General features: G+C 46.0%; 1 protein-coding gene and 2 pseudogenes across 1 annotated transcript in view; all 3 read left to right on the top strand.

Moving 5' to 3' along the window:
- The window catches only part of yipf3 (Yip1 domain family, member 3), a 788,655-nt gene that overhangs the window by 333,707 nt on the left and 436,715 nt on the right, over positions 1-18,233 (top strand). The window lies entirely within an intron of this gene.
- Positions 880-998, top strand: LOC140471928 (5S ribosomal RNA; annotated as a pseudogene).
- On the top strand, positions 2,526-2,644 carry LOC140471748 (5S ribosomal RNA; annotated as a pseudogene).

Raw genomic sequence — 18,233 nt, 5'->3', positions numbered from 1 at the left:
AAGGTAATCCCGCCATTCCAGGAATTGACCTCGTCAACCTACGCTGCACTCCCTCAATAGCCAGAATGTCTCTCCTCAAATTTGGAGACCAGAACTGCACACAGTACTCCAGGTGTGGTCTCACCAGGGCCCTGTACACCTGCAGAAGAACCTCTTTGCTTCTGTACTCGATCCCTCTTGTTATGAAGGCCAGCATGCTATTAGCCTTCTTCACTACCTGCTGTACCTGCATGCTTACCTTCATTGAGTGGTGTACAAGAACCCCCAGATCTCTCGGTACTGTCCCTTGACCGAAATTGATTCCATTTAGGTAGTAATCTGCCTTCGTGTTCTTGCCACCAAAGTGGATAAGCATCCATTTATCCACATTAAAGTGCATCTGCCATGCATCTGACCACTCACCTAACTTGTCCAGGTCACCCGGTAATCTCCTAACATCCTCATCACATTTCACCCTGCCATCCAGCTCAGTATCATCAGCAAATTTGCTAATGTTATTGCTAATAGCATCTTCTATATCATGAACATATATTGTAAAAAGCTGCGGTCCCAGTACTGATCCCTGCGGTACCCCACTGGTCACTGCCTGCCATTCCGAAATGGAGGCGTGGAGGAGTGTGGAAGGATGAGAGAATGCAGGCTGCAGCCCCATGAAGCAGGGGGAGGTCTTGCAGTTGGCCTGTGTGGGGATGTGGGAGACGACTGGAGCCTGGTGGGCAAGGGCTAGCTGGAGGGAGGGAGTGAGGGAAGCACGCACGGAGGAGGAAGAGCAAAGAGAAAAGAGAGAAAAAAAAAACAAAGGGGATCAAGAGAAAGAGCAGCAAAGAAAATGTGGCTGGCCAGCACGCCTTGAAGTGGGGAGAAAAGGCAGGGGCCAGCGCCTAAGGCCATACTAGTCTGAAAACGCCTGATCTCGTCTGATCTCGGAAGCTAAGCAGGCTCAGCTCTGGTTAGTACTTGGATGGGAGACCGCCTGGGAATACCAGGTGCAGTTGGCTTTTTTCCGCCAGCAGGGGCTGCTCAAGTCACCCCTCTGCACTCGTGTTGGGCCACGCACGCAATGCAGCGACAGGTTATTTTTGCTGCCGCTGTGCCTGGCATCAGTCTCCTGCAGGCAGGAGACAGGGAGGGGAGGAGAGCGGAGCGCTGCCAAAATCAGCAAGAAAGAGGGAAAGAAAGGGATTGGGGCTGCACGCTGTCTGCGGCTGGCAGTCAGGAAAGGAGGACAATAGAGAATAGGTGCAGGAGTTGGCCATTCTACCCTTGGAGCCTGCACCACCATTCAATATGATCATGGCTGATCATCCTTAATCGGTATCCTGTTCCTGCCTTATCTCCATAAGCCTTGATTCCACTATCCTTGAGAGCTCTGTCCAACTCTTTCTTCAATGAATCCAGAGACTGGGCCTCCACTGCCCTCTGGGGCAGAGCATTCCACACAGCCACCACTCTCTGGGTGAAGACGTTTCTCCTCATCTCTGTCCTAAACGGTCTACCCAGTATTTTTAAGCTGTGTCCTCTGTTTCGGCACTCACGTTTCCTGCCGCCAGAGTGTCCAATCCTTTGATAATCTTATATGTCTCAACCAGATCCCCTCTCAGTCTTCTAAACTCAAGGGTACACGAGCCCAGTCGCTCCAGTCTTTCAGTGTAAGGTAATCCCGCCATTCCAGGAATTGACCTCGTCAACCTACGCTGCACTCCCTCAATAGCCAGAATGTCTCTCCTCAAATTTGGAGACCAGAACTGCACACAGTACTCCAGGTGTGGTCTCACCAGGGCCCTGTACACCTGCAGAAGAACCTCTTTGCTTCTGTACTCGATCCCTCTTGTTATGAAGGCCAGCATGCTATTAGCCTTCTTCACTACCTGCTGTACCTGCATGCTTACCTTCATTGAGTGGTGTACAAGAACCCCCAGATCTCTCGGTACTGTCCCTTGACCGAAATTGATTCCATTTAGGTAGTAATCTGCCTTCGTGTTCTTGCCACCAAAGTGGATAAGCATCCATTTATCCACATTAAAGTGCATCTGCCATGCATCTGACCACTCACCTAACTTGTCCAGGTCACCCGGTAATCTCCTAACATCCTCATCACATTTCACCCTGCCACCCAGCTCAGTATCATCAGCAAATTTGCTAATGTTATTGCTAATAGCATCTTCTATATCATGAACATATATTGTAAAAAGCTGCGGTCCCAGTACTGATCCCTGCGGTACCCCACTGGTCACTGCCTGCCATTCCGAAATGGAGGCGTGGAGGAGTGTGGAAGGATGAGAGAATGCAGGCTGCAGCCCTATGAAGCAGGGGGAGGTCTTGCAGTTGGCCTGTGTGGGGATGTGGGAGACGACAGGAGCCTGGTGGGCAAGGGCTAGATGGAGGGAGGGAGGGAAGCACGCACGGAGGAGGATGAACAAAGAGAAAAGAGAGAAAAAAAAACAAAGGGGATCAGGAGAAAGAGCAGCAAAGAAAATGTGGCTGGCCAGCACGCCTTGAAGTGGGGAGAAAAGGCAGGGGCCAGTGCCTACGGCCATACTTGTCTGAAAGCGCCCGATCGCGTCTGATTTCGGAAATTAAGCAGACTCTGGTCTGTTTAGTACTTGGATGGGAGACCGCCTGGGAATACCAGGTGCAGTAGGCTTTTTCCGCCAGCAGGGGCTGCTCAAGTCACCCCTCTGCACTCGTGTTGGGCCACGCACGCAATGCAGCGACAGGTTATTTTTGCTGCCGCTGTGCCTGGCATCAGTCTCCTGCAGGCAGGAGACAGGGAGGGGAGGAGAGCGGAGCGCTGCCAAAATCAGCAAGAAAGAGGGAAAGAAAGGGATTGGGGCTGCACGCTGTCTGCGGCTGGCAGTCAGGAAAGGAGGACAATAGAGAATAGGTGCAGGAGTTGGCCATTCTGCCCTTGGAGCCTGCACCACCATTCAATATGATCATGGCTGATCATCCTTAATCAGTATCCTGTTCCTGCCTTATCTCCATAAGCCTTGATTCCACTATCCTTGAGAGCTCTGTCCAACTCTTTCTTCAATGAATCCAGAGACTGGGCCTCCACTGCCCTCTGGGGCAGAGCATTCCACACAGCCACCACTCTCTGGGTGAAGACGTTTCCCCTCATCTCTGTCCTAAACGGTCTACCCCGTATTTTTAAGCTGTGTCCTCTGTTTCGGCACTCACGTTTCCTGCCGCCAGAGTGTCCAATCCTTTGATAATCTTATATGTCTCAACCAGATCCCCTCTCAGTCTTCTAAACTCAAGGGTACACAAGCCCAGTCGCTCCAGTCTTTCAGTGTAAGGTAATCCCGCCATTCCAGGAATTGACCTCGTCAACCTACGCTGCACTCCCTCAATAGCCAGAATGTCTCTCCTCAAATTTGGAGACCAGAACTGCACACAGTACTCCAGGTGTGGTCTCACCAGGGCCCTGTACACCTGCAGAAGAACCTCTTTGCTTCTGTACTCGATCCCTCTTGTTATGAAGGCCAGCATGCTATTAGCCTTCTTCACTACCTGCTGTACCTGCATGCTTACCTTCATTGAGTGGTGTACAAGAACCCCCAGATCTCTCGGTACTGTCCCTTGACCGAAATTGATTCCATTTAGGTAGTAATCTGCCTTCGTGTTCTTGCCACCAAAGTGGATAAGCATCCATTTATCCACATTAAAGTGCATCTGCCATGCATCTGACCACTCACCTAACTTGTCCAGGTCACCCGGTAATCTCCTAACATCCTCATCACATTTCACCCTGCCACCCAGCTCAGTATCATCAGCAAATTTGCTAATGTTATTGCTAATAGCATCTTCTATATCATGAACATATATTGTAAAAAGCTGCGGTCCCAGTACTGATCCCTGCGGTACCCCACTGGTCACTGCCTGCCATTCCGAAATGGAGGCGTGGAGGAGTGTGGAAGGATGAGAGAATGCAGGCTGCAGCCCTATGAAGCAGGGGGAGGTCTTGCAGTTGGCCTGTGTGGGGATGTGGGAGACGACAGGAGCCTGGTGGGCAAGGGCTAGCTGGAGGGAGGGAGGGAAGCACGCACGGAGGAGGAAGAGCAAAGAGAAAAGAGAGAAAAAAAAACAAAGGGGATCAAGAGAAAGAGCAGCAAAGAAAATGTGGCTGGCCAGCACGCCTTGACGTGGGGAGAATTGCAACATTTAAAAGGCATCTGGATGGGTATATGAATCAGGAAGGGTTTGGAGAGATATTGGCTTGATGCTGGCAGGTGGGACTAGATTGGGTTGGGATATCTGGTCGGCATGGACGGGTTGGACTGTTCTGTACATCTTGACAACTCTGTGAAAGCCACCATGACAGATGATGATGTTTGAATTTGATGAAACAAGTATGTGAAATTAAGGGTCTATCCAGAGTTGGGGCTGAGGGGATTCCATTGAGCTGAGTTACACATTGGTTAGTACAGCTGCCTTACAACACCAGGGACCCGTGTTCAATTCCATCCTCGGGCGAGTGTCTGTGTGGAGTTTGCATGGTCTTCCTGTGCCTGTATGGGTTCACACCAAGTGCTCAGGTTTCCTCCCACTGTCCAAAGATGTGCAGGTTAGGGGGATTGGTCATGGTCAATGCAGGGATAGGGTAGGTGACTGGGTTTGGGTGAGGTGTTCTTCTTAGCTAGTTGGGCTGAATGGCCTGTTTTCACAATGTGAGGATTCAATGATTTCATGACCTATTCTGCTGTTTGATCATGGACAGACCATCATTTACTCACTGAGTAGTAGATTAGGTCAGTGTGGGTGCTGACTGCCCAGTGACTGGAATATCTCAAAGATCTTGTTTGTGTCCTCCTGTCCTCTCCTGGGATTACAGGGCTGAGTGACCCTCCCCTTCAAAACTACTCCCACTGACATCCTGCTCCTGACACAGCTTTTCACTGGTGTGCTGCCTATCTCTGTAGCACAGACTCTCACTGGGTCAGCATTGCCCTGTCACAAACTCTCTCCATTAGTTATTGTTTGTGGCCAACAGTATAGCTACAATCTTAATTCTACTTGTACCTGTTTACAGGGATTAGGGGCTAAGGAGAGAAAGCAGGAGAATTCGGGTTGAGAAACCATCAGCCATGACAGAATGGCAGAGTAGGTTCAGTGGGCAGAATGGTTGAATTGTGCTGCTGTGTCTATCGTGTCCCAATGTACATTATATACTTGGAATGAGAATGTGTTGTAATGATATTAAGAAAGTCAGGAAAGCAAATTGGGGAAGTTTTATGGCCACGTGCATGCAACTGTCAGAACAAAAGATGGAGGAAGAGAATTTATTCACTTTCTTTTGACATTGAAGAAAAGTGGAAAGGAAAAGGTAGGGATCTACAGAGGGGTGGGCCTGATATCAGTGGTGGGCAGAATCTTGGAGGGGATTCTGAGGGACAGGATTTAAACCTGTTTGGAAAAGTAAGGACTGATTTAAGGAGAGTTTGTGCGCGTGGCACATTGTGTCTCACTAACATGATTGAGTGATGAGGATTGATAAAGGCAGAGTGATGGATGTGGCCTTTCTGGACTTCAGTGAGGCATTTGACAACAGTTCCCCATCATAGACTGGTTAGCAAGATAAGATCGCATAGAATACAGGGAGAACGAGCAATTTGGACACTTGACTGACTCGAAGGTTGGAGACAGAAGGTGATAGTGGAGGGTTGCTTTGCAGAAGGAAGCCTGGGACCACCGGTGTGCCGCAGGGATCGGTGCTCTGTCCACTGCCTTTTATAAATGATTTGGATGTGAATATAGGAGGTATGTTTAGTAGGTTTGCAAATGACACCAAAATTGGTGGTGTAGTGGACAGCAAAGGTTACTTCAAGGTAAAATGGAACCTTCAATTGATGGGCTGAGAAGTGGCAGATAGAGTTTAATTTAGAGAACATTGAGGTGTTGCATTTTGTTAGTACAAATCAAGGCAGAACTCCTACCTTAATGGTAAGGTTTTTGGGTAACTTGCCAAACAAAGAGGCGTTGGAGTGCAGGTTCATTTTTCCTTGTAAGTGGAGTTGCAAGTAGACAGGGTAGTCAACAAGGTATTTGGTACGCTTGCGTTTATTGTTCAGTGCATTGAGCATTTGGAGTTGGGAAATCCTGTTGCAGTTGTACAGGACATTTATTCGGCCACTTTTGGAATATTACCTTAAAATCTGGTCTCCTTGCTATAGGAATGATGTTGTGAAACTTGAAATGGTTCAGCTAGATTTACAAGGCTGTTGCCAGGGTTGGAGGTTTGAGCGATGGGGAGAGGCTGAACATGCTGCGGCTATTTTCCCGGGACCATCGGAGGCTGGGTCGACCGGTGAGGGAACCTTATTGACGTGTATAAAATCATGAAGCACATGGGTAGGCTGAATAGTTAGCGGAATGGAGTCCAAAACTAGAGTGCATAGGTTTAAGGTGAGAGGGAAAATGTTTAAAAGGGCCCAAGAAGCAACTTTTCCATGCACAGCATGGTGTGTGTATGGAATGAAGAGGAGGCTGATACAGTTGCAACATTCAAAAGGCATCTGGATGGGTATATGAATAGGAAGGGTTTCGAGGGATATGGGCCAAATGCTGGCAAATGGGACTAGATTAATTTCAGATATGAAGTCAACACGGATGAGTTGGACTGAAGGGTCTGTTTCTGAATTGTACATCTTGATGACTGCCTCTATTTCATTTCTCAAAGTATTCCAAAATCAAACAAAAACATTCATCTTGGAATTTGTTGCTTCCCTGGAATTACATCTGTGATAAATCTTGCTCTGATCTGAATATTTATCACTTCATGAATTTTTCACGATACAACTCCACCTCGCCTTCCCTTATCAGTTCCTGTTGGATACAACAATTTCCTCACGACCTTCACAAAGGCTCCGAAGAAAACTAAAAGTTCCCTTGGCCTGTCTTGCACATCGACAGGCGTTGACAGTCTATTGTGTCCTTTGAACTGTGAGGAAGCTCCCATTTTTATTTGCAATATCTTTAAAACCAGCTGCTTCCAGCAACTTAATCAGCACATTGGTTGGGCAAATCAAATTGGCCACAATGCCATAGAGGAGAAATTCCTGGCATGTATATGGGATGGTTTTCTTGACCAATATGTGGAGGAATCAACGAGAGAGCAGGCCATCTTAGACTGGTTACTGTGTAATGAGACCGGAATCATTGCGTCAATACTTTGGTTCTGCCTTCACAAAAGGGCACACAAGTCAGATGCCAGAAATGTCAGAGAATGCAAGATTTAGTGAGAGGGAAGAACTGAGGGAGACCAATATTAGTAGAGAAATGATGCTGGGAAAATTGAGGGAATTGAAGGTGGATAAATAACCAGGGCCTGATCATCTACATCCCAGAAAAGTGGCTCTAGAAATAGTGGATGCATTGGTGGTCATCTTCCAGGATTCCAGAGACTCTGGCACAGTCCATGTCGATTGGTGGTTAGGTAATGTCACTCCAATATTCAAAAGGGGAGATAGAGGAAAGCCATGGAATTATACACCAATAAGCTTGACATCGGTGGTGGGGAAAATTCTCGAATCCATTATTAAGGGCTTTGTAGAGTAGCATTTAGAAAGCAGTGGCAGGATCAGACAAAGTCTTCATGGATTTATGAAGGAGAAATCATGCTTGAGATATCAGTTGGCATTCTGTGATGTAACTAGTAGAGTTGACAAGGGGGATCCAGACAATGTGGCATATTTGGACTTTCTGAAAGTGACACCGTCCTGCATAAGAGATTATTATGCAAGATTAAAGTGCATAGATTGCGGGAAGTGTATTGAGATGGTTGGCAGAGAGGAAACAGTAGGAATTAATGGGTCCTTTTCAAATTGGCAGACACCAACTAATGGAGTGCCAGAGGGATCAGTGCTAAGACCCCAACTCTTCACCATATATATTACTGATTTGGATGAGGGAACAAAATATAACATCTCAAAGTTTGCAGATGATAGCAAGTTGGGTGGGAGAATGAGCTGTGATGAAGATGCAGAGATCTGGACAGGTTGGGTGAGTGGACAAATCAATTTGCAGACGCAGTATAATTTGGATAAATGTGAGGTAATTCCCTTTGGAAGCAAAAACAAGCAGGTAGTTTACAACCGGAATGGCTGTAAATTGAGAGGGGAGTGTGCAGTGGGACCTGGGTGTCCTTGTTCACCAGTTAGTCATACAGCATGGAAACAAACCCTATCGGTCCAACCCGTCCATGCTGACCAGATATCCCAACCCAAACTAGTCCCACCTGCCAGCACCTGGTCCATGTCCATTCAAACCCTTCCTATTCATATACCCATCCAAATGTCTGTTAAATGTTGCAATTGTACCAACCTCCACCACATCCTCCAGCAACTCATTCCATACATGTACCACCCTATGCGTGAAAAAGTTGCCCCTTAGGTCTCTTTTATATCTTTCCCCTCTCACCCTAAACTTATGCCCTCTAGTTCTGGACTCCCCAACCCCAGGGAAAAGACTGTCTATTTACCCTATCCACGCCCTTCAATTTTGTAAACCGCTATCGGGTCAGCCTCCGACGTTCCAGGGAAAACAGCCCCAGCCTGTTCAGCCTCTCCCTGTAGCTCAGATCCTCCAACCCTGGCAACATCCTTGTAAATCTTTTCTGAACCCTCTCAAGTTTCACAACATCTTTCCAATAGGAAGGAGACCAGAATTGCTCGCAATATTCCAACAGTGGCCTAACCAATGTCCTGTACAGCCGCAACATGACCTCCCAACTCCTGTACTCAATACTCTGACCAATAAAGGAAAGCATACCAAATGGCGCCTTCACTATCCTATCTACCTGCGACTCTACTTTCAAGGAGCTATGAACCTGCATCCAAGGTCTCTTTGTTCGTAACACTCCCTAGGACCTTACCATTTAAGTGTATAAGTCCTGCCACGATTTGCATTCCCAAAATGCAGCACCTCACATTTATCTGAATTAAACTCCATCTGCCACTTCTCAGTCCATTGGCCCATCTGATCCAGATCCTGTTGTAATCTGAAGTAACCCTCTTCGCTGTCCACTACACCTCCAATTTTGGTGTCATTAGATTAGATTACTTACAGTGTGGAAACAGGCCCTTCGGCCCAACAGGTCCAGACCGACCTGCTGAAGCGCACCCACCCAGACCCATACCCCTACATTTACCCCTTCACCTAACACTATGGGCAATTTACCATGGCCAATTCACCTAACCTGCACATTTGTGGACTGTGGGAGGAAACCCACACAGACACTGGGAGAATGTGCAAACTCCACACAGTCACTCGCCTGAGGCGGGAATTGAACCTGGGTCTCTGGCGCTGTGAGGCAGCAGTGTGAACCACTGAGCCACCGTGCCGCCTACGTTAGTCATCTGCAAACTTACCAACTGTACCTCTTATGCTCGCATCCAAATCATTTATGTAAATGACATGAAAGTAGAGGACCCAGCACCGATCCTTGTGGCACTCCTGGTCACAGGCCTCCAGTCTGCAAAACAGCCCTCCACCACCAACCTCTCTCTTCTACCTTTTGAGCCAGTTCTGTATCCAAATGGCTCGTTCTCCCTGTATTCCATGAGATCTAACCTTGCTAATCAGTCTCCCATGGGGAAGCTTGTTGAATGCCTTACTGAAATCCATATAGATCACATCTACTGCTCTGCTCTCATCAACCTTCTTCGTTACATCTTCAAAAAACTCAATCAAGTTTGTGAGACATGATTTCCCACGCACAATGCCATGTTGACTATCTTGAATCAGTCCAAACATCGACTGAGACTGCCATAGTGTTAAAGGTTTAGATGGAGGCAAATTTGTTAAGTGTGTACAAGACAATTTTCTGATTCAGTATGTCGGTGTACCTACTAGAGAAGGTGCAAAAGTTGACCTACTCTTTGGAAGTAAGGTAGGGCAGGTGTCAGTGGGGGAGCACTTTGGGGCCAGCAACCATAATTCTAATCGTTTTAAAGTCGTGATGGAAAAGGATAGACCAGATCTAAAAGTTGAAGTTCTAAATTGGAGAAAGGTCAATTTTGACGGTATTAGGCAAGAACTTTCAAAAGCCGATTGGAGGCAGATGTTCGCAGGTAAAGGGACAGCTGGAAAATAGGAAGCCTTCAGAAATGAGAGAACAAGAATCTAGAGAAAGTATATTCCTGTCAGGATGAAAGGGAAGGCTGGTAGGCATAGGAAATGTGGGATGATGAAAGCAATTGAGGATTTGTTTAAGAAAAGGAAGGAAGCATGTATCAGGTATAGACAAGATAGATCGAGTGAGTCCTTAGAGTATAAAGAAAGTAGGAGTATACTTAAGAGGGAAATGTGGAGGGCAAAGCGGGGACATAGCTTTGGCAAATAGAATTAAGGAGAATCCAAAGGGTTTTTACAAATATATATAAAGGACAAAAGGGTAACTAAGGAGAGAATAGGGCCCCTCAAAGATCGGCAAGGCGGCCTTTGTGTGGAGCCACAGAAAATGGGGGAGATACTAAATGAATACTTTGCATCAGTATTAACTGTGGAAAAGGATATGGAAGATATAGACTGTAGGGAAATAGGTGGTGGCATCTTGCAAAATGTCCATATTACAGAGGAGGAAGTGCTGGATGTCTTGAAACGGTTAAAAGTGGATAAATCCCCAGGACCTGATCAGGTGTACCAGAAAACTCTGTGGCAAGCTAGAGAAGTGATTGCTGGGCCTCTTGCTGAGATAGTTGTATCATCGATAGTCACAGGTGAGGTGCCAGAAGACTGGAGGTTGGCAAACGTGGTGCCACTGTTTCAGAAGGGCGGTAAAGACAAGCCGGGGAACTGCAGACCAGTGAGCCTGATGTTGGTGGTGGGCAAGTTGTTGGAGGGAATAATGAGGGCCAGGGTGTGCATGTATTTGGAAAGGCAAGGACTGATTCAGGATTGTCAACATGGCGTTGTGTGTGGGGAATCACGTCTCGCAAACTTGATTGAGTTTTTTGAAAATGCCCAGTTGGTGAAGGTAAGCATACAGGACTTGGAAACAAACATGATCCGCAAACTGTCTGACTGTCATCCTTCCATCTGAGAGATGATGGAAATGCAGCCTCAGCATTTTGCTGAGATTATCTGCTGCCCTCCGAATAGTTGAACAAATAATTCTGTCAAGAATCATCATCATCAAACAAACCCTGACAAGGCAAATAGTATGTTGGCCTTCATTGCAAGAGATTTTGAGTACAGGAGCAGGGATGTGTTCTTGCAGTTGTATAGGGCTTGGTGAGGCCACACCTAGAATATCACGTGCAGTTTTGGTCTCCTTTCCAAAGGAAGGATGCTCTTGCTCTCCAGGGAGTGCAGCGAAGGTTAACCAGGATGATTCCAGGGTTGGCGGATCTGACCTATGAAGAGAGATTGACGAGGTTAGGGTTGTTTTCACTGGAGTTCAGATGTATAAAATTCTATTGGGACAAGCAAGACAGGGTGGATGTAGGGAGGATATTCCCGAGTGTGTGTGTGTGTGTCCAGAACCAGGGGTTGCCAACTGAGGATTTGGGTGGACCATTTAGGATGGCGATGAGGTATTTATTCACCCAAAGAGTGGGCAGCCTGTGGAATTCATTGCCACAGGAAGTAGTTGATGCCAAAACATTTGAATGTATTCAAGAGGCAGCTAGATATAGCACTTGGAATGAATGGCATCAAAGGTTATTGGAAGAAGGCAGGAATGAGCTATTGAGTTGAATGATCAGCCATGATTGAGCCTCCCCCACCACTCATCACAAAGGGCTGAATAGTCTCCTGCTGCTGCTATCTTCTATGTTTGTGACTTGAGAATGTGCAGTAAAACTCTCTATTCCTGAACAGCTGCTGAGGTGATCAGAACACTGATTATAGATCAAATCACTGAACTACTTTTTAAACTTTTTCAAGCGAGCAATACCGACATCTCGTGTCTTCAGCCTATTTACATCCTCCTGCATCGTCTGGTAACCCACCTCACTATCCACAGCTCCTCCAATCTTTGTGTCATCCACAAACTCACCAACCAAACTACACTTTACAAGATGCCATCAGACAATAATCTGGAAGTTATATGCTTTTTAAAGATTTGAATTGGTGTTTTAGGGAAAGTTAATGAAACTCATTTCCTGGACAATTAAATTATGTATTTTGGTCCATATCGTGAATTGTGTCTGACTAACTTATTGTTGGATCTGCCCCATTTCTCTCCTTTTGGATAAGAAGCAATTGAGCAGCCAGCTGGCATATCATACTTGGAAATGGAATTACATTTAATGTAATTTCTTAAAGTAGGAATTCTCCCTCTCTGTAAAACATACTTTGCATTTTCCTACAGGACTCCGAAACAAACATGATCAGCAAACTGACTGTCATCCTTCCATCTGTGAGAGATGATGGGAATGCAGTCTCAGCATTTTGCTGAGATTACCTGCTGCCCTCCGAATAGTTGAACAATTGATTCTGTAAAGAATCATCATCAAACAAACCCTGACATATTGTCTTTCTGACACAAGTGAAAATGAACTGGCACAAAACAGGGCAATTCAGTGAGCTCCTGATGAGACTGAATTTGAATGAAATGGGCAGCTGGGACTGAAGGCAGCAAACTTAATGGCAGATATCAGCTGCCTCTTGATCAGCTCCTGTTCTTACAATTATCATCCTGAGGATGACAGACAGAGTGAAGCAAAAACTCAAAATATCGATGGTCCCTTGGATCGGTGAAATCACTGTTTAATTCTCAGCATTTTCAGGTGGATCTGCAGTTTGAGCAGTGAGCTTAGATATTTTCATGCTGTTTTTGGAGGATTTCTTTTTTGAATAAATTAATCAGCAACATGAAACACCAGAGGCAAAGAGCAGCAATTTGTTTCTGGAACAGGTTCCTTCATGTCAACTTTGAGATGGATTTTGAAATAATTAACTCGGAGTGCTGACTGCAGGGAAGTCGGAAAGTCTCCAGATTTGTAAAATACTTTCAGCTCCCACAGTGTTAGGCTGATAGATTCCCTGCTAATACAGAAAGAATAGCACTGTCACAGTGGTTTCTTCCATATGAGACAAATCAACTTCACTCAACATACTCTTTTCCTTGCTCTCAATGCTCCCAGTAAGGAAGTCACGCTCCAGCCTAATAAGAGCTTTGGGCATACTGTAAAATGGATACTATCAGCTCAGATATGTATTATAGATTAATAGAACAGAAAATCAGTAGAGATGTACAACAGTGACAAATCAACTGAGATCCAACATTTTCTATCCATCGGAGTCAATGTTATTCCACTATTCAACAATGTATCTCTGAAATCCACCTCTGTCTCAATCGGTGAGTTGACTTGCGTTGTGGAGCTTGAGTGGCATGTGGACCAGCTGAATAATAGGTCTCTGCAGCTGATCAAGAGTGTTAGGGGTCATCACTCACACCATTTGTACGATCTTTTGATCTCTCTGGTTATCAAATCTGTGCCTGTGTGCTTCCTTTGCTTCACCTGACGAAGGGGCAGCGCTCCTGAAGCTTGTGATTTCAACTAAGCCTTTTGGACTATAACCTGGTGTCATGTGTCTTCTGACCTTGTCCACCCCAATCTAACACTGGCACCTCATCATCACTCAAGCATAGATTTCCTGTTATCACCCACATGTTCTCAGTCAGATCCCTCACACTGGTGTTCTTTTCCCTTCAGACCACTGCCTCCTGCTGGCCGACCAGCAGGCTAGCAAGGTTAAGTGGAAGCTGAATGTGAAACTGTTGACCCCAAAAAAACATTGAGGAGCTGAAAAGGGATTACATAGTTGGAGAGTCATGAAGCCTGTCTTTGTGTGTCCATTGGATTGGTGAGAAACAGTCAATGGAAACAACAAGAGGTTCTTTATCCTCAAAGGTGTTCAGAAGGCAAGAGAGAGGGATAGAAAACTGTCCAAACTCCAGAAGACCATGCAGAACCTACTCCTGCGACAGACGATGGGGGTCGATATGACGGAGAATCTCCAGGAGGTGAAGAGTCAGCAAGTCTCGCTCTTTGCCTCGGAGGTCTCCAAGATAACCTTCCAATCCACCTTGGAGCAGGATGAGACGTGCTTGCGTTCTCTTTCCAGAATATGCACAAGGAGAGCTCTGTGCTCAGCAACCTGAAGGAAGAGGATGGCTCAGTAACATCTCCCTCTGACTTCCTGAACCTCAGCAAATGCCAGTCGGGATGACAGGAAGCTCCCAGACAGAACGGCCTCCCAGCTCCTGTCTTCTATCACTGAGGTCTTAGACGACAGTGGCTAGTCCAGCCTCTCCCCTGTGCTATCTCTTGATGAGCTGACCAAGGCCCTCTAGTCCTTTAGAGAAGAATAAAACCCGCCCAGAAACAGTGGCTTACTGCTGTTGTATTTGGCTCTGTGGGATTTGATTGGCCAGGACCGCTGGAGGTGGAAGACAGCATGTTTCTGTCAGGTAGCATGTGCGAATCCACGAGAAAAGGTATTGTCACCCTCCTCTACAAGCAGAAGGAGGAGATTAGAAATTGGCGATTGATATCATCGCTGAATGTAGACTACAAAATCCTGTCTAACCAGGTCAGGCCTGCTCTGGAATCAGTCATTCACCCAAACAAATCTGTGCGTAGTAGTCAGGACCATCTTTGAGAGTCTCTCATTCCACAGGGAGATGATTGCCTATTTGCAGGGCAGTGGGAGCGGATGCTTGTCTCATCAGCATGGACCAGGAGAAGGCCTTTGACAGGATGTCACGCATACACATGTGCGATGTGCTCTTCAAAATAGGCTTTGCAGAGGGAATTTACATTTTGGATCTGACTGCTTTATACCAACATCGTTAGTGCAGTCTGAATCAACGGGTGGGAATCGGAAAGCTTCCCGAACAGATCTGAAGTCAGGCAGGGCTGCCCTCTCTCCCTCAAGTGTGAGGTCATGCACTTTGGTCGCAAGAATACAAGCATGGACTATTTTCTAAATGAGTAGAAAATGCCAAAGTTTGAAGTACAAAGAGACTTTGGTGTTCTAGTCCAGGATTCTTTCAAAGTAAACTTGCAGGTCGAGTCAGTACTTAGGAAGGCAAATGCAGTGAAGGCATTTATTTCAAGAGGACTTGTGAGTATTTCTGAAGCTCTAGAAGGCCCTGGTTAGACCATTATTTGGAGCATTGTGTGCAATTTTGGGCCCCATATCTCAGCAGGATGTACTGGCCCTGGAGCATGCTGAGAAGAGGTTCGTGAATATAGTTCTAGGAATGAAAAGCTGAACATATGAGGAACGTTTGAGGACTCGGGGTTTAGATTCAATGGAGTTTAGAAGGACGACAGGGGATCGAATTGAAACATACAGAATACTGACTGGCCTGGACAGAGTAGATACTGGGAAGATGTTTCCGTTGGTAGGAGTGATGAGGACTCTAGGATATAGCCTCAGAGTCAAGGTAATTTGTTTTAGAACAGAGATGAGGAGAAATGTCTTCAGCCAGAGTGGTGAATCTATGGAATTTACTGTCACAAAAGGCTGTGGAGGCTAACTCATTAAGTATAATTAAGACTGAGATCAATAGGTTCTCCAGGATCAAGGATTACGGGGAGAAAGTGGGAGAATGGGGTTGAAAAATGTATCAGACATTATTGAATGGTGGAACAGACTCGATGGGCTGAATGGTCTAATTTTTGCTCCTACATCTTATGGTGTTACGGTCAGTGTGTAGGCTCATGAGCATCTGCGATCAGTTTGAACTGGCCTCTGGGGCCAAGGTAAATCGAGGCAAGAGCAAGACCATGTTCTTTGGAAGGTGCTCTCTGCTCTCTGACCAATCCTTCATTCCCTTCATCGTCAGGATTGATTTACCTGAAGGTGCTGGGAATATGATTCTGAGGGACTGGGGTGTGCATAAAATCTTGGGAAAAGCACTTTGCCAAGGTGAAGCAGAAACTGGGCTTTTGGGAGCACCCCTCCCTCTCCATTGTCATAAGATAAAACCCTGGTCAATAGGTGTGAGGCACTCTTTCTGCTGGACATGGTGTGGGTCTGGCTCATTCCCAGAACCTGCTCTATTGCAGTTACCCAAGCCACTTTCCACTCCATCTGGAGACCCAAGATGGACTGTGTCTGCAGTGTCTCCATGTACAAAACCCAAGATAAAAGGGAGAGGGGGGAAATGTACCCATGTCACCCTCATCCTGTTAGTCATCTTTGCGTGTGGCTGCATCAAGCTGTGCATTGACCCTTGATACACAAACACCAATTATGACTATGTACTGAGGTTCTACCTAGCCTGGCTACCATGGAATGTTCCAAGTATTTGGACCATTCCGTATCACCTGTCCTTCATGGAGACATTTGCAAAGAGAAACACCTTTTGACCTCAAAGTCGTGAATACATTGTGTCCTCGAGACCCTGAGGGAATAGGAGAAGGTAAATCCTGTCACTTGGTTCCCTGAGCAGACTGTCAGTCACTCCAACCAGAATTTTCCAACAAGCTTCAAGACATTGCTTGACTGGTGATGAGAAGAGCACTACCTGTGAGATCCTTCATGTACGCCCTGTTGGTCTGTGGAACCGCACGCTGCTCTCGAAGTGGGGTGGGTAGGGGTAGAGACTGTCACACATCTTCTGGAATGTGCCTTTTACAAAGGAAGGCTGGAGAAAGATGCAGTGGCTATGTCAAGGTTTGTTCCAAGCAGCTCTGACACAGAGCTCTGTGCTACGGTCTGCTCCCCGCGGCACAAACCGAGATAGACATCGACTGTGCCTGGAGAACCATCAACTCAGTGAAAGAAGCTGTTCGGTCTGCCTGAAACTTGTTAGTCAGGGTCAACTCCTTGTTCTGTCAGACCGAGTGTTGCAGACTGGCACATTCCAAGGTCCAGGACTATGTGCTGAGGGGCACACTAAAGCTTGGTGCAGTTGCTGCCAAGGCGCAGTGGGGAAAGAGCACTGTCTGAGGTCTTCCTGCTGCAGTTAAATAGGAGTCCATTACAGTACCAGACCCTCCTGCAATGTGAATGCCTCAAATGCATGTGAATATAGTCCTATATATGTAAGAGATGCCTTTGGTTTGTTATAATAGAATCAAACTCCAATGTTTCTTTTGTTTCCTTGATATGATACTGTACAGAACTGAACTGCATTTGTGACAATGTGTATATATGCAAAGATATTTTTATGAATAAAGTATATTCATGAAATAGAAAAAAATGAGTCTTTCTGAATCCTGCTTCCTCAATGGTGAACACAGAGTTAAATAATCCCCTCAGTGGGGCTGTTCTTTACTGACTGGGCTCTTCAGGTTCGTTCTTTCTTTCTCAGATAATGAAGCAGTTCATGATGACACCCAGCAATTCAGAGTGGGACAATTTTGATACCTGGATGGCAAGTGAAATCCATGTGGTGAAAGTGCCAGGCAGTGACCATGTCTGATCAAACTAACACTGTTAGGTCCAAGTTTCAAATTCCTGGTCATTCTCATTGACCAGAAGCTGAACTCGACCATCCAAATCAATACTGTTTCTATCAGGCCAGATTCGAGATTGTGCACTGACTCATCCTCTGTATAAACAAACCTCGGTAAAACTTACAATTCTGGTGTGTAATGAAATTCCCAATTTCCTGGATGGGTGCATTCCCAACAACATTCCAGAAAGTAGACACAACAGTCCACAATAAACCAATCTCCTTGACCGGAATCCCATCTTCAGTACTCCATTCCTGTCTCTAATGGAACATTGTTCTGTCAATCTGTGCTTGCTACAAGATGCAGTGAGATACTGCAGCTTCTTCAGGTGTTCGTCCTCATTCACACTCAAAGGACAAATGCAGCAGGTAGATGGGAACACTTATCATTTCCAAGTTTCCCTCTGAGACATTACTCTCCATTGTGTCACCATCACTGGCTTCATATCCTAGAACAACTACCTTAACAATGCTGGTGTATAGACACCGTACAGACGACAGCAATTCAAACAGATGACTCACCACCATCTTTGGGCATCAAGGAATGGGCAATAAAAACCAATCTTGCCCGAATCTCCAACACCCCAAGAGGCACCAACAAACGCTGTGTGTGTAATGTGAAATGACTAAACCAAATATGTGTCTGTTCAAGTTTTTTCCAGCTTGATTTTTCAACGTGAATGCCCACCACTTTTAAAGTGTAGCTCATTGCTCTGAAATGCAGATCTTGTAGATGTATGGACGTACAATTGGAATTTAGTTTCAGGTCTGCCTTTTGAGTCTAATTTTACTTCAGTGAATATTGGGTGGTCCA

This window comes from Chiloscyllium punctatum, chromosome 3, assembly GCF_047496795.1.
Source record: "Chiloscyllium punctatum isolate Juve2018m chromosome 3, sChiPun1.3, whole genome shotgun sequence".
Lineage (NCBI taxonomy): Eukaryota > Metazoa > Chordata > Chondrichthyes > Orectolobiformes > Hemiscylliidae > Chiloscyllium > Chiloscyllium punctatum.
This window is presented reverse-complemented; position numbering and strand designations above follow the sequence as displayed.